This window comes from Cavia porcellus, unplaced genomic scaffold (genome assembly GCF_034190915.1).
Source record: "Cavia porcellus strain 051 isolate PalLab524CR breed Dunkin Hartley unplaced genomic scaffold, mCavPor4.1 scaffold_28, whole genome shotgun sequence".
Classification (NCBI taxonomy): Eukaryota; Metazoa; Chordata; class Mammalia; order Rodentia; family Caviidae; genus Cavia; species Cavia porcellus.
In genome coordinates, this window is record NW_026947511.1 from 45880527 (window position 1) to 45894386 (window position 13860).

At 43.6% G+C, this 13860-nt stretch overlaps 1 protein-coding gene across 9 annotated transcripts in view; it reads right to left on the reverse strand.

Moving 5' to 3' along the window:
• Nucleotides 1-13860, reverse strand: part of Znf76 (zinc finger protein 76) — a 31357-nt gene that overhangs the window by 14537 nt on the left and 2960 nt on the right. For 5 of the 9 annotated variants that reach the window (XR_010044116.1, XM_063239016.1, XM_063239011.1 and 2 more), the window contains exons 2-4: nucleotides 7588-7660; nucleotides 6239-6320; nucleotides 3719-3874 (exon numbers count right to left, since the gene is read on the reverse strand). The exons of 1 other annotated variant lie outside the window; for it this stretch is intronic. The gene's annotated coding sequence lies outside the window, so the exon portion shown is untranslated. The remainder of the gene's footprint in view (nucleotides 1-3718; nucleotides 3875-6238; nucleotides 6321-7587; nucleotides 7661-13860) is intronic. 3 more of the 9 variants (XM_063239013.1, XM_063239012.1, XM_063239014.1) reach the window with 3 other exon arrangements.

A 13860-nucleotide genomic window follows, 5' to 3' on the forward strand; every position in this document is an offset into this window, starting at 1 on the left:
CTCCAAAAAGCAATATTGTTACTACTGATAGTGCATACCACTGAAGCGCTAATCATGTATAAGCAACAACTTTATTCTTCCATGTCATTACAGTATTTCTCCTACTTTACAGTTAAACTTTTTTTTTTTTTTAACTTTTTATCGGTACCGGGGATCGAACTCACGACCGCCTGCTCGCAAGACAGGTGCTTATGCCACTGAGCTAAATCTCCATCCCCTAGTTAAACTCTTTTAATTGCATATAACTTGCTCAAGGCTGCAAAGCCAGTGAGTATGAGAGGTGGCTTTGTACCCAGGCCATCCGATCTAGTGTGCCTTCAAATTCTCTACTTCACTAACAAGTACAGAAATAGTTCGAAGCTGGGGGTCCCAAAATTACCTGAAAATACCTTGTTGGAATGTGATCTCTGAATTTTTCAGGCAATCCAAGTTTGTCATCAGAATCTTACAGGATAAAATGAAAACAACTACTGGTCGAGATGGGAATGCTGAAACCCAATCCGACTTATTTGGTCCTTTAGGATCTTGAAAGTGATCTCTACCTTGCTAAGGGCCCTGATAATCTCAGTGGTTTCTATTTCACAAAAGCTCCTGGTCTTGACTTCTTGTGATCTACTCTATAGCCCTCCTGTTTCATTCTTTTTAAAATCATGGAGAGAGATTCTTTTGTAAACTGTTTCATGGGGCTGGGGATTTAGCTCAGCGGCATAAGCGCCTGCCTTGTAAAGCAGGCAGTCGTGAGTTCGATCCCTGGTACTGATAAAAAGGAAAAAGACAAAAAACAAAAAACAAAAAAACCAAACTGTTTCAGTGCAGTCAGGCTGTGTCAGAAATAGAGACATACAGGAGACACTGTGGTGTACAAGCAAAGCAAGCTGTAGGTTGAAAGGCACAGTTACTTGGGCAGCTGAAGCAGGAAGATCACAAGTTTGAGGCCATCCTGGACAACTCAGTGAGACCCTGTGTCATTTAAAAATAAAGAGGCCTAGAGTGTAGCTCAGTGGTAGAGCACTTGCCCAGCATGTGTGGGGCCCTTGGTTCAAAGCCCAGCACTGAAATAAAAGCAACAACAACAACATAAAAAAGGACCGCAAGCCCTTACGACTGCGCCCTGTGGCTCCTGCAGCAGGGGTGCTTTTAGCAGGTGTGCTCTAGCATCAGACAGCCTTGTTCCCATCCAGGCTTTCTCTCTCAGAAGCTGGGCAGCTGTGGGCACGCATAAGAACAGCTCTGAGCCTCTGGTGTGCTAAGATGGGTATACGAGTGGCAGCTGCTTCCCAGGTTGCTGTAAGGATTAAATGAAGTCACACAGGGCTGCCATACAAGAAGTACTCTGGAAATACTGGCTCTGAAGAGAAAGAGAAGGTAGATGACCCTAAAGGGAAATGCTTTTGAAGTCCACGTATTTTTAAAATATAGCCAGGAACGGTGGCCACAGCCCCAGACTAGAGGTCTGCAGAACTGGCTTCTCATCTTGATTTCATCTCTTATGTCTGCTTCTTTATCTGTGAAATGAAGCGCTGGCCAACGGCCCTATGATCCTTTCCATTGCTCATGCTAACAACATCCATCATACACGTGCTCCTCGGTGTGTGCCAGCCACTGCTCAACTCTTTCAATCTTAAAACTCTGCATGAGGAGGCAGATATACCATCCCCTTTTACAGATGAGGTTACTAAGGTCAAGGTCCCAAAGCTACCAAGGCTAAAGCCAGGATTCAGAGGCAGGCTGCTTGTCGTAGCACCCGGACCTCTCAGAATCTAATTCACGCATTCCTTTTGCTAACCCATTGTGATCCACACACCGTTGACACTCAAAAACACTTGAACACAGTTTGTTTAGCTTCTACCCCACCCATTAGAACTTAAACCCAGTCTTTCTTGGTCTGCCCACAATGGAAGCAGGGAAGAGCCAGTAGCCGCATTTCCCAAAATAATCCTCCTGAGACTCAAAACAAATTTTCACTTGTTAGTACAATAAAATAAATAGCTCACCTCATTCACTTTTCCTCTTTAAAACTTGTAACACAGAATGTTAAAACAGTGCACAGGTGCTCTCTAGTTTTCTAAGGCTGCCTGACCACAGGAGGTGAGGGTGTTTCATGGCTGCCAAGCACATGTTAGGGTTCCCACTGCTCTCTCTCTCCTTTTCCCTTAAGAGAGGGTTTTCTGGTGACTGCCAGCAGAGACAGGGCAGAGCTAGAGAGGCCTGTCTTGCCTCAGGTCCTGCATCTGAGCAGCTGCTGTCTGCCCTGGCCTTTGCAGATTCCTGACTCCTGAGGCCCTGAGGAGGTAGCTGGGGGACAGCTCTTCTGTCTTCTCCTTAGCGGGGATCTGGTTTACCAGATCTGGGTACCAGAGAGAGCCCAACTAGGGAAGGGGGAAGAGTGTTAAGAGTGATGACAACAGGTTGAACCAAAAGGGATCACGTTTGACTTTCCAGAATAAGGCTCATGTCCAGTTGTTTGTTGTATTTTTTTTTTAAATGACCTTAATCCATTGTGAGCTCTAATGCAGGAAACAACCCCACAGCTTTAAAATATACCAACATGTTTCCTACTATAAAAGCAGAATTTGTAATTATTGGGAACAGGTAGCAGGAAAAAACTTTTTGATGCTTTGGATATGTCCACAAAATGAGATGCCTTTGGGGCTGGGGATTTAGCTCAGCGGCATAAGCGCCTGCCTTGTAAGCAGGCAGTCGTGAGTTCGATCCCTGGTACCGATAAAAATGAAAAAAGACAAAAAGACAAAAAAAAAAAAAAAAAAAGAGAGATGCATTTAAACTGCTTCCTTGATGCAGAAAAATAAGGGATGTGAAAGACAGGAAGCTATAGCCCAGCCATGGTATTTGTCTCTCGGCTTTGTCACACGGCTGAGGTCTAATCTGATCCACACCCAAGCGCGGCTGTGGTGACCACAGACACCTGTTTACTCTCCCTCACCCTCTGCCAGGCAGAACTCCCTGGACCCAGAACAGGGCTTTCTATACTCTGCCTCAGCAGCCTCGAGGGCAACTGTGTTTAAAGTCCAAAGACAAACAAACGTATACATTTGCTTGGAAAGAGAAGAATGCTCAGCTTTGACTAAAAAAGAAATCATGACAATTTTTACTCAGAAAATTCCTTATCTGCAAACACGGAAAATTTCTCCTAGATGGCAGAGAAACACTGTGCTGGAGGGATGAAGGCTGATGCAGACAAGTGGGGAACAAACCAGAACCACATCTGGAGGAGCTGCAGTAAAATGGTTCAGTGTTTGTTATTATAGAAAAAGACTTCAATGCACACACACACACAATACAAACCCTAGTGAAGTGAGCTTAGTTCTGTGGGTTTCTAAACACTGAAGAGAAAACAGGAAATTAAAAACAGAAACTTGCATTGACAGAACACAAATGTAAAACATCAGCTAAACATCTCTTTGCAAAAAGCACATTGATTTTAAAAGCCCAAATCATACTTTTAGTATGGTTCCTATTTGGCTACTGCAACTCTATAGATGTGAATTAGTCACAGAAAAGAGGATAATTAGGCAACGTGGATTACTGCCAACTCCAAAAGGGCAATGAAAATACAGACCCCATTATTACAGAATGGAATTCATTTAAACTAAAACAAATAACTTCAAATCTAATTTTAAGCCATATATTCAAGTAATTTTAACACCTCAGTTTGTAAACAGCCAATATGGAAATCATGCCTGGGTTTCCAACCCACCTTTAGTTAATGCAAAGTCCAGAATGAGGCATTTTGGAAGGGCTGTCCTAAGGGTAAGCTTTGCACAAGAAGTGGAGCAGCACAGACAGGATGAAGGTCAGTCTGAATTGTTTCTGCAGTTCAGCCTGGGGTCACCACAGGCTTGTGGACAGCTGTCTGAAAATGAAACATCCCATCAACCTGAGGAGGGATAGGGCTGTCATAGCTACGTACTATTTTAAAAACAGTGCCTAAGATAAAAAGGCTCAATTTTTATTTCATCAGTTCATCAAAATGGAACAATAACTGGATCCCAGTTGAGAAGAGAAATTTTAGACTTCTGAAGCAAAGGAAAATCAAGTGAAGAGCTGGTTTAAAAAATGGGAAAATATTAAAGAAAAAATAATATATTATATAAAAAAACCCAGATATATACAAAGTTCCAAAAATAATATCAAATGGTATAATACTGGACAAATGGTATAATATGAATTCATGTAAGTAAAAAAATACAGGAAAAAAACCCCCACAGTAGCTGGGGATTTAGCTCATCGGTGTAACTGCCTGCCTGGCAAGCACAAGGTCATAAGTTCGATCCCTGGTACCAAAAAAACAAAAAACAAACAACAAACAAAACCAACCCCACAGTAAATAAATAAGTTTTTAAAAGTTTGACTTTCGATAATTAAAGAACAGGAAAGAATCATCATGACATTAGTTATCAAATTACCAAAAATTAACTTATCAATTACCAAAAATTGACTATTGAATTACAAAATTCAATAGTCAAGGTGACAAAGAAATATGCACAGGGTGTAATGACCCACTTAAAGAATGGGCAGGCCAGGGATTTAGCTCAGCGGCCCAAGCACCTGCCTGGTATGCACAAGGTCATGAGTTCAATCCCCAGTACAAAAAGGAAAAGAAAAAGGAATGGGCAAAGGAGGCTGAGGCAGAAGGACTGCCATGAGTCCAGACCACCCTGGGCTACACATGTACTGAGTTCAAAGCCAGCGTGAGCCACATATTGAGACCCTGTCTCAAAAAGAGAAATGAAGGTCTAAAGGGACGGCTCACCAAAGAAGATACAGAGGTGGCAAATAAGCACAGAAAGGGGCTGGGGATTTAGCTCAGCGGCATAAGCGCCTGCCTTGCAAGCAGGCAGTCGTGAATTCGATCCCCGATACTGATAAAAAGGAAAAAGACAGAAAAGAAAAGAAAAAAAAAAAAAAAAAAAAAAAGCACAGAAAAGGACACAACATTGTGTCATTAGAAAGCTGCAAATTAAAATGTCAATGAAACACTCCCACACAGTGATTAGAAGGGTGAAAATCCAGAAACTGACATGGAGGCCTGACAGGGACGTGCAGTGACGAGAAGTCTCATTCGCTGCTGCTGGGAGCGCAAACACAGCACAGGCACCGTGGAAGAAGACAGCTTCTCACGCGCAGCCGTGCTCATTACATGAGCAGGGACTGAAACTACAGAGTATATCTAAATCTAAAAAGATCATTAACACAGTGAAGGACACACTGCCGCTAATTACCCTCCAACACTGCCCCTCTCGCTGAATACATGTACTCTAGTGTTCTTGTCACTTTCCGAAGCAATTCTGCAAGTTCTGTTTAGCTGTACAGTTGCAGCCTTTACGTCCTGAATCAGTTCAGAGCGTTTCCCTTTCATGGCCATTCTGACTTAGGGGAAGGGCCCGGAGTCACACAGTGCCAGATCCAGGGATAAGGAGGATGAGGACGCACTGTGGCGTTTGCACAAGCCCGTGTTTCTGCCGGAAGCACTCAGCAGCAGCAGCAGTCAACATATTTTTGGTCATAGCTCATAAGGACACAAAAGATGACTTCCAGGACTGCTTCAGAAAGTGCTAAAGAGATGGGTGTGTTTGAAATAAGGGGGACTGCTCTGAGGGAGGTTGATGGAAATGTACCTTTTCTTGTAATAATTTTAGAAATTTCTTTTTTTTTTCCTTGTATTTTTATTGGTACCAGGGATCAAACTCACGACCACACACTTGCAAGGCAGGTGCTTATGCCGCTGAGCTAAATCCCCAGCCCAGTTTTAGAAATGTCTTTTAAAAATTCACCGTATATTTTGATCGCCCCTTGTATGATCCAGCAATCACGCTCTCTGGGTATTTACTCAAATAAGCTGCATATGAACATTTATAGCAGCCTCATTTACAGTTGCTAAAAACTGGGTAACAACCAAAATGTCCTTCAATACACACACTGATACATTTCTCTGGCAGCATATTATTCAGTAGAAAGAAGAAATGAGCCAGGCTGGGGATTTAGCTCATAAGTGCCTGCCTGGCAAGCACGAGGTCATGAGTTCAATCCCTAGTACCACCAAAAAAAAAAAAAAAAAAAAAGAAAGAAAGAAATGAGCCAGAAGACATCAGGCACCTTAAATGCACACTTGTTAAGTGAAAGACTTCAGTCTGAAAAGGCCAGGTACAAATGAGCTCAATGCTGTGACATTCTTGAGGAGGGAAACCACAGAGACAATAAAAGGAACTGTGATTACCAGCAATCCTGGGTCAACGAGGGAAGGAAGAACAAGAAGAGCGCAGGGGACTTCTAGAGCAGCACAACTCTTCTGTTCGATACTGTGGAAATGACATAACATCACGCTTTTGGCCAAACCCACAGAATTTACAACCCTTGTGTAGATTCTTTACTAATACTGGATTGATACCGGTTCACCAACTGTGGCAGACACTCTGCCAGTGCAAGATGTTAATAATAACTTATTGTACATTCTGCTCAATATTTCTAAAAACTTAAAATCACTTAAGAAAGCCTATTTTAGAAAAAAAATCCCAAATCCACCTATTGAGGTTCGCCAGTTGGAGAGATCAGCACAAATGTGCCTTGCTGCAAGCTCTCAAAAGAACAATCTGTGTTTAACCCTACAGGAAAAGGTGCGAGATTCAGTATCTAATAACCCTATCTTCATAATTCATCCACAAAAAGAATGCACAAAAAACCAAGAGCTACTTGGACAATGATTCGTGTTTAAATGTTTTAGACAAAAACCATGAAGGCCATCTGGATTAATGAAGTGGGATTAACAAATTAACTGTAAGTGAGAAAAAAAAGACATATGGTTGGACACTGATCCAGTTCCAACTGCGAAAGACTCAGCTTCATCTGAGACAAGGCTAGAAGGGGCCAAAAAGAAGTGAACAGCTAAAGGGGTAGAAGTCTTTTTTTTTTTTTTTTTTGTCTTTTTCATTTTTATCGGTACCGGGGATCGAACTCATGATTGCCTGCTTGCAAGGCAGGTGCTTATCCTGCTGAGCTAAACCCCCAGCCCCTAGGGGTAGAAGTCTTAAAAAACACAAAAAAGCCAAAGGGCTATAACTTAGTGGTAGAGGGCTTGCCTAGCATGCACAAGGGCCTGGGTACAACCCATAAGCACTGAAAAAAAAAAAGAATTTAAAAATCAGTTTAAAAAATGGTTGAGCCAGACACAAGTCGCACATGTCAGCTATTTAGGAGTGTGAGACGGGAGGATGGCAAGTTTGAAGTAAGCCTGGGCAACTTTGTGAGCCCTTATCTCAATAATAATAATAATAATAATAATAATAATATACAATGGGCTGTAGCTTACAGTGCTTGCCTATCATGTAGGAGACCTCGATTTAATCTCCAGTGTTGTAAGAACAAAACAAGGTTGAAATAAAAAGACGCCAGCAAGGGGCTAAGAGGCAGCTCTACACTAAACCTGCTCCCTTGGTTGAAAAGCCAGCCCTTCCATCCTTGAGGTTTCCCTTTTCTTGCCCCACAGCCTTCCTATTATTTCCTATCCATCATTTCTCCTAGACTCTACAAAGAAAAACATCTATTCCAGTCAGGCACAGTGGTACTCACCTAGAATCCCAGGTACTCAGGAGGCTGAGGCAGAGTTATAAGTTCAAGGTCAGACTGGGCAAACTTAGTGAGACTGTTAAAAAATGGAAAAGGCAGTTAAGAGTGGCTGACACAGTGCTGAAATCCCAGCACTTGGGAGGCTGAGGCAGGAGGTTGCTGGGCTACACGCTAAGTTCAAGGTCAGCCTGCACTGCATAGGGATACCTTGTTTCAAAAAACAAAAAGCAAAGAAAAAGAAGGGGCGGGGTCGACATAGCTTAGTGACAGACTGCCCCTGCTGTTGATTCCCAGTAACACACACATATACATCATGCACTAACACACACATACATACACACACAGAAAAGAAACAGCATAAATATCTATTAATATGAATTTCCATATTATGTAAATACAAATGACACTCCTATTAATCTAGGAAAAACCTAAAAATAAAGGAAATAAAATTGGTAAGGTACACAATGGTGCCTTTTGTGAGCTACTAATAGCACTAGAATGTCCATGGAAGGATAATCAAGACTCAAGAAGTCTAAAAGCATACTTTGCCCTCTCTGTTGGCTCCAGGAACATCTGTGATTCCCCAATCACGAGCCATCATCAAGTGATGGAATAAAAGGAGTCCATGATGTTACAGGTTTGCAACAGAAGCACCTCAGCTCACAATGCACGAGTGCCACTAAGGAATTCCATGTGGAAAGCGGGTCAAGCCAATCACAAGGCAGCAGTGGTCTATAATGAACCTGACACACAGGCTCCGACAGGTGGGTGCCCTCGGCTGGTCATGAGGGTAGTTCTGGCGGATGCAGAGTCTAAACAGGGACTATTCTCTTCCTGGCTGTGATGCCCCCCTGTGGTACTTCTTAGGTTTAGAGGATGGTCACTGACAGAGAAAAGAACTCCAGGCTCAAGTACCTGAGCATATCACTGCTCTCACGCCTCAAGATGTAGGAGAGCCTTACAATCCCAAGGAGCCCCTGATTACTTTGTTAAATTAACTGCATCTCATACTGTATTGACCATTGCAAAGCTGAAGGGAATTCCAGCACATGAACTGTTATAAAGTGAGGTCAGAGATGAACAATTCGCAGGATGGCAATCTCTGGCAGTGTTAAACCCCGGGCAGCACTCCAGCAGGTTACCGGGCTTTGAGTTACCCATCCAACATGCAGATCTTTGTGATTCCATGCCATAAGTCCTGTACTGCTACCAGCGACACAGATGACGGCATGAGATCCCCTCAGCCCATTTCTATACCTGAGGTTTGCTTGTTGCTTCAGGAATCAGCACTTGAAGGAAGCTAAAGATGACAGCCTAATCTCCACTCAGATTTGTGAGTTGCTTTTCTTTCCAATCACCAGGATAAATTCTTCCCATTTCACTAAGCAATAGATGCTGATTATACAACTACTCTAAACTAGTTTTGTCCATGGTCTACAGTTAGGATGGGCTATATATTATTTTTTTGTTTACCCGGTCAGAGACTCTCCTTACAATACAGTTACCCCATCACCATTCCAGATTTTACTTTCAAGATTACCTACCCACCAAATCAACCACAGTTTGAAAATATTAAATGAAAAAGATCAGAACTAACCAAGTCGTAAGTTTTATGGGTTAAAAAAAATGTTTCACGGGTTCAGCACGGTGCTGCTATGCTATTCTGCTCACTACCTTGTAAGTTTTAAACTGTAACATGACAAAGTCTTGTGCTGTTCTGCTACAGGGCACTCACATTATCTAGGGGTACGCTACCCTCCGATTAGTCATTTAGAAGCCAGTTCAGTGTCAGGCTGTCATGGACAGCAGTACCTGAAATAACCCATATTTGACTTAATAATGGCCCCAAAGTGGAAGAGTAAAGTAATGTTGGTAATTCAGACATACCAAAGAGTAGCCATAAAGTGCTTCCTTTAAGCAAAAAGGTGAAAAGCCTCAATAAGAAAAATAAGATTGTTTGCTGAGGTTGCTAAGATCGACGGTAAAAACGAATTCTCCAACCATGAAATCATGAAGGAAAAATAACTTTAAATAGTTTTGCTGTTGGACTTACACCACAAAAATTATGGCCACGGTATCATGACAAATGCTTAGTTAAGAAGGAAAAGGTACTACTGAGAGGTACTATGCTGAAGAAAACAGTACCTACAGGGTTCAGTACTGGCCACTTTCAGGCATCCAATCAGAGGTCCTGGCCCGGATGCCCAGGGATCGGGGGCACTACCAAAAAACACCAACATCCACCAAGTGGTTAAACACAGCCAAAGACACTTTCCAGATGGATTAATGGATTACGTGGCCAGAGTATGTGTGTTTTCCTTAATACTCAACTCTTTTAGGGGAAAATAACACATTTTTAATGTCATACTGATTATAATTTAAGTTTCTGGAAAACATGCCTTGTGTTTTAATTAGTACCTAATGAAGAGTGTGCAGAAAGATACCAGTGATTAATATCACTAGGCCACATAGCTAATTAACCACCACCACCCCACACTGTTTTCTGTTTTGCTTTTTTCCCTCCAGCATTGGAGACTCTGAAGCTCTAAGCTACATCACTAGACTTTTTACAATTTCATTTTGAAACAGGATCATACTAAGTTACCCAGGCTGGCCTTGAACTTGTGATCCCTCTGCCTCAGCCTCCTGAGTGGCCAGGATCACAGACATGTGCTACTGTGTACCCAGTGCTGACCGCACTGTGGCTCACTCAATCTGAATCCTGGTTTGGTTCTGCTTATTGGGAAGGAAAGCTAACCAAAACGTCTACATCCAGATTTCATCTATTGTAAAAAACTATGAGTTTTATTTTGTTTTGTTTAGAGGTAGGGCCTCACTGTGTAATTGAGGCTAGCCTTAAACTCACTATGTAATCAAGGCTAGTCTCAAACTCACGGTGATCCTCCTGCTTCAGCCATCTGAGTCCTGAGATTTCAGGAATGCACTACCATGCCCAGCCATGAGTTTTTTAAGAGAGGCTCCTCGAAAGAAAGTAAATGTTGGAAAAAAATGAGGGTGGGGAGGAATGAGACCCTTAGCACATTACTTTTCAACTGTTTTAGCTCTTCCTCAGTCACAGGGAGGCTGGACACTTGCTTGACTAGAAGATCACTTGCCTCCTCTCTGACACCCATGATCGCTATTTCCTCCCAGATCCAGGTCCAGCAAAAGCTCTCCCTGGCTAACGTCACACCCGAAGGTCAGACACCCACCTTGTGTTCCCTCTGCCTGTAACAGGTGGGCCTATATCGGGGGCAGGTTTGCAGTACTCCTGGGTGTAGATCCTGAGGGTGTAGATTCAGCTTTTGTCACTGCGTCCTTGTGTGGCACAGCACCCAGCACATGGCAGGCACTCTGTTGGTACTACTTTAGCAAACAAAGGAAGGATTCTTCCCATCAATGGTGAAGACCCAGCCAGCACTGCTGAGGAGTGCCAAAGGCCCACGCGGCTACCTGGTAGCAGAGCACATCCTGACACCTAAGCCACCAGAGCGCTTCCCACCATATTCCTCTGCCTCTCCCTGGGTCCTGAGAGAACAGGTACTTTCTAGTGCCAACACAATTGTACGCCCAGCTGCTACGCAATGACGCTACTCTGATACCCAAAAAACATCTCACAGGAGACATGAACTCCCTGTCCCCTCCTCTCACGACCTGCCTCCCTGCGAGCTTCCCCATCTCAGTAAATGTGAATCCCATCCTTTAGCGCTCAGGCCCAAATTGCGAGAGTCAGCTTCCACGTCCCATCCACCTGCAATTCTCTTGGGCCCCCTTACAAAGTCAATCCGGAACCCAACTACTTGGTGCTCTTCCCTTACTGTGGATCCAAGCCAGACCTGTCTGTCATCCTGACCACTGAGACAAGCTTCTGACCTCCTTCCGCCCTTGTCCCATTACAGCTGATTCTCAATACACGCAGAAAGAACCATCTTTTTAAAACACTGGTGAGGTCATGTCACTCACTGCCTAGAATCCTCTCATGGTATCCGTGTCACCCACAATTCACAGTAAAATTCCGTGGATCTTATCCAACACGCGGGGCCTCTGTCCACTCAGCCTAACATCTGGTATTCTCATGCTTACACTACTGCAGTCACACTGGCTGGTCTCCTCACCTTCTTCAAATACACCAAGCCTTGAGCTTGCTGTTTACCCTGCCCAGAATAAACGTCCCCCACATATGCTGACTCTCCCTAACTTCTCTCAGGTTTTTGGTCAAACATTATCTTTTCAGGGAGCCATTCCTTGGCCACTGTTTAAAATTATAAAACCCAGGTGCTTGGCACTCTCTCTCTCCTCTGCTTACTGTTCTTGATCTATATTTTATGGTCTGCCTTGCCCTCATCCACGCCCTAACAGGTGAGCTCATTCCTCCATCCCAAGGACAAAGCACACATTCACCAAATACATGTGGGTGAACGCATGGACCAGAGGATGAATACCCAGGTCATTAGCACCTGCCAGTAATTGTGCAGCTCTGGGCCACAGGAGACCTAGTTAAGCTCCAGTCTTTCACCTTGCCCAGGGAGGGTCCAGCTCCTTCAAGCCTCACCTCTCCAGCTCTTTTCTATCAGGAACCACGCCTGTGCAGGAAAGCACCAGGGCAACAGGTGCTTGTTGCTTGGATGTCACAGTTCCCAGGCCACCAGGTAGAGAATTCCACAGAGTGCTAATTTTTTAGTTTAGCTTCTTGGGAACTCGCCAACAGATGAGGTGAGAGATGGGTTAGGACTAAATATACTACTTAATCTAGATATCTGACTCAGTAACAGCAGCTCATTTGCTTTGAGGTATTTTCCAAAAGCAGTGCTAAATTTGTCTTCGTTCATTAGCTGCCCACCCCCAACTTTTTATGACAGATTTCCAACATACACAAAAGCAGAAACAATGGTATAATGAACCTCATAAACACACCGCGTAACTTCAGTGATTTCTCCCATCCAAGTACTAACCAGGCCCGACCCTGCTTAGCTTCCGAGATCAGACGAGATCGGGCGTGTTCAGAGTGGTATGGCCGTAGACAACTTCAGTGATTTCTAACACTTGGCCAATCATTCCCTCTATTCTCTGATTCTTTCTGCCACCCTCAAATATGTATTTCATCTCTTTGCTTTCTTGGGAACAGGTCTATATAAGACAGACCTTGACTTTATTATAACTGCAGTCTACCAGGAAATCTTCCTAGTAATACCAAGAACATGGAGAAAACACACACACACACACACACACACACACACACCCATTCCCTCACCAGAACAATGACTAAAAAAGGAAGTACTTAAAATTGCAGACTAAATTAAGGGACTTGTCCATTATTTGCTGGGAGGGCAATGGAGAACGAGGTTGTAGTCACAAAACATACCGGTGAGCTGTTTTGACTTGTATATGACACAGAATTTCTGAGTTAATTCAATCAAGAATTTACTGGCTACCTTCTAAATAGGAGAGGCCGGAAAAGATGACAGGAGATAAAACCTAGTCTCTGTTCTCAAGGAGGTCACAGGGTGGCTGCAGGGAAAAGCACTCAAATAACTAGAGTATGTTCCGTGCCCTGAGAGAGACACTTAGGACAGAAGCTCCTTTTTAACCCCACCCGAAGCTGTAGACCCCATGGCATATCCCGCCCCTAATGGATTTTTCACCTCTTGCTGTATTTATCGCTGTACCAGTAAGTACATTACAGGAGACTTGGGAATTTGGTGAGCACAAAACACGCTTTCAGATGTGGCTCTTTTATGTCACCTTGGCTACTCACCATCCAGCTTCCAGTGGGAAGGGAGTGGAAAGTCCTGCTAAGGACTTCGGAAACAATGGAGCTTATTCAATGCTGGGGAAGGCTGGGCTCAAAGCGTTCTACCCCCAGGGCATCTACAGCAAGCAGCTTCATAAACAGGACAGTGGGGACCTGTCCAGGAGACACAGCCAGAGGAGTCCTGAAGGATTTCCAAGAGCTCTCGTCTTGCTCCCTGAAGAACCGAGACCTTGGTGATCAGTTCCCAGAGAATGTACTGTAGTTCTTCGCAAAAACTTTGCAAAGAGGTTGATGAAATTGGTGTGAAAGACGAAGTACATTAAAACTGGTGAGGTAAAAATCTGTATACCAACATCCACTAATAAATAAAGCTGTGAAACAAGATTGGTGAACAGTGGATGGTTAGGGAGACAAATGAGAGGGAAGAAGAAGAGAGGGTGCTTGAAAATGACAATTTTGGGTTGAAAAGGTGATTCTTGATGAAAATGGGAAGAGGCCAAGAGATCAGGATATTGGGCGGGGGT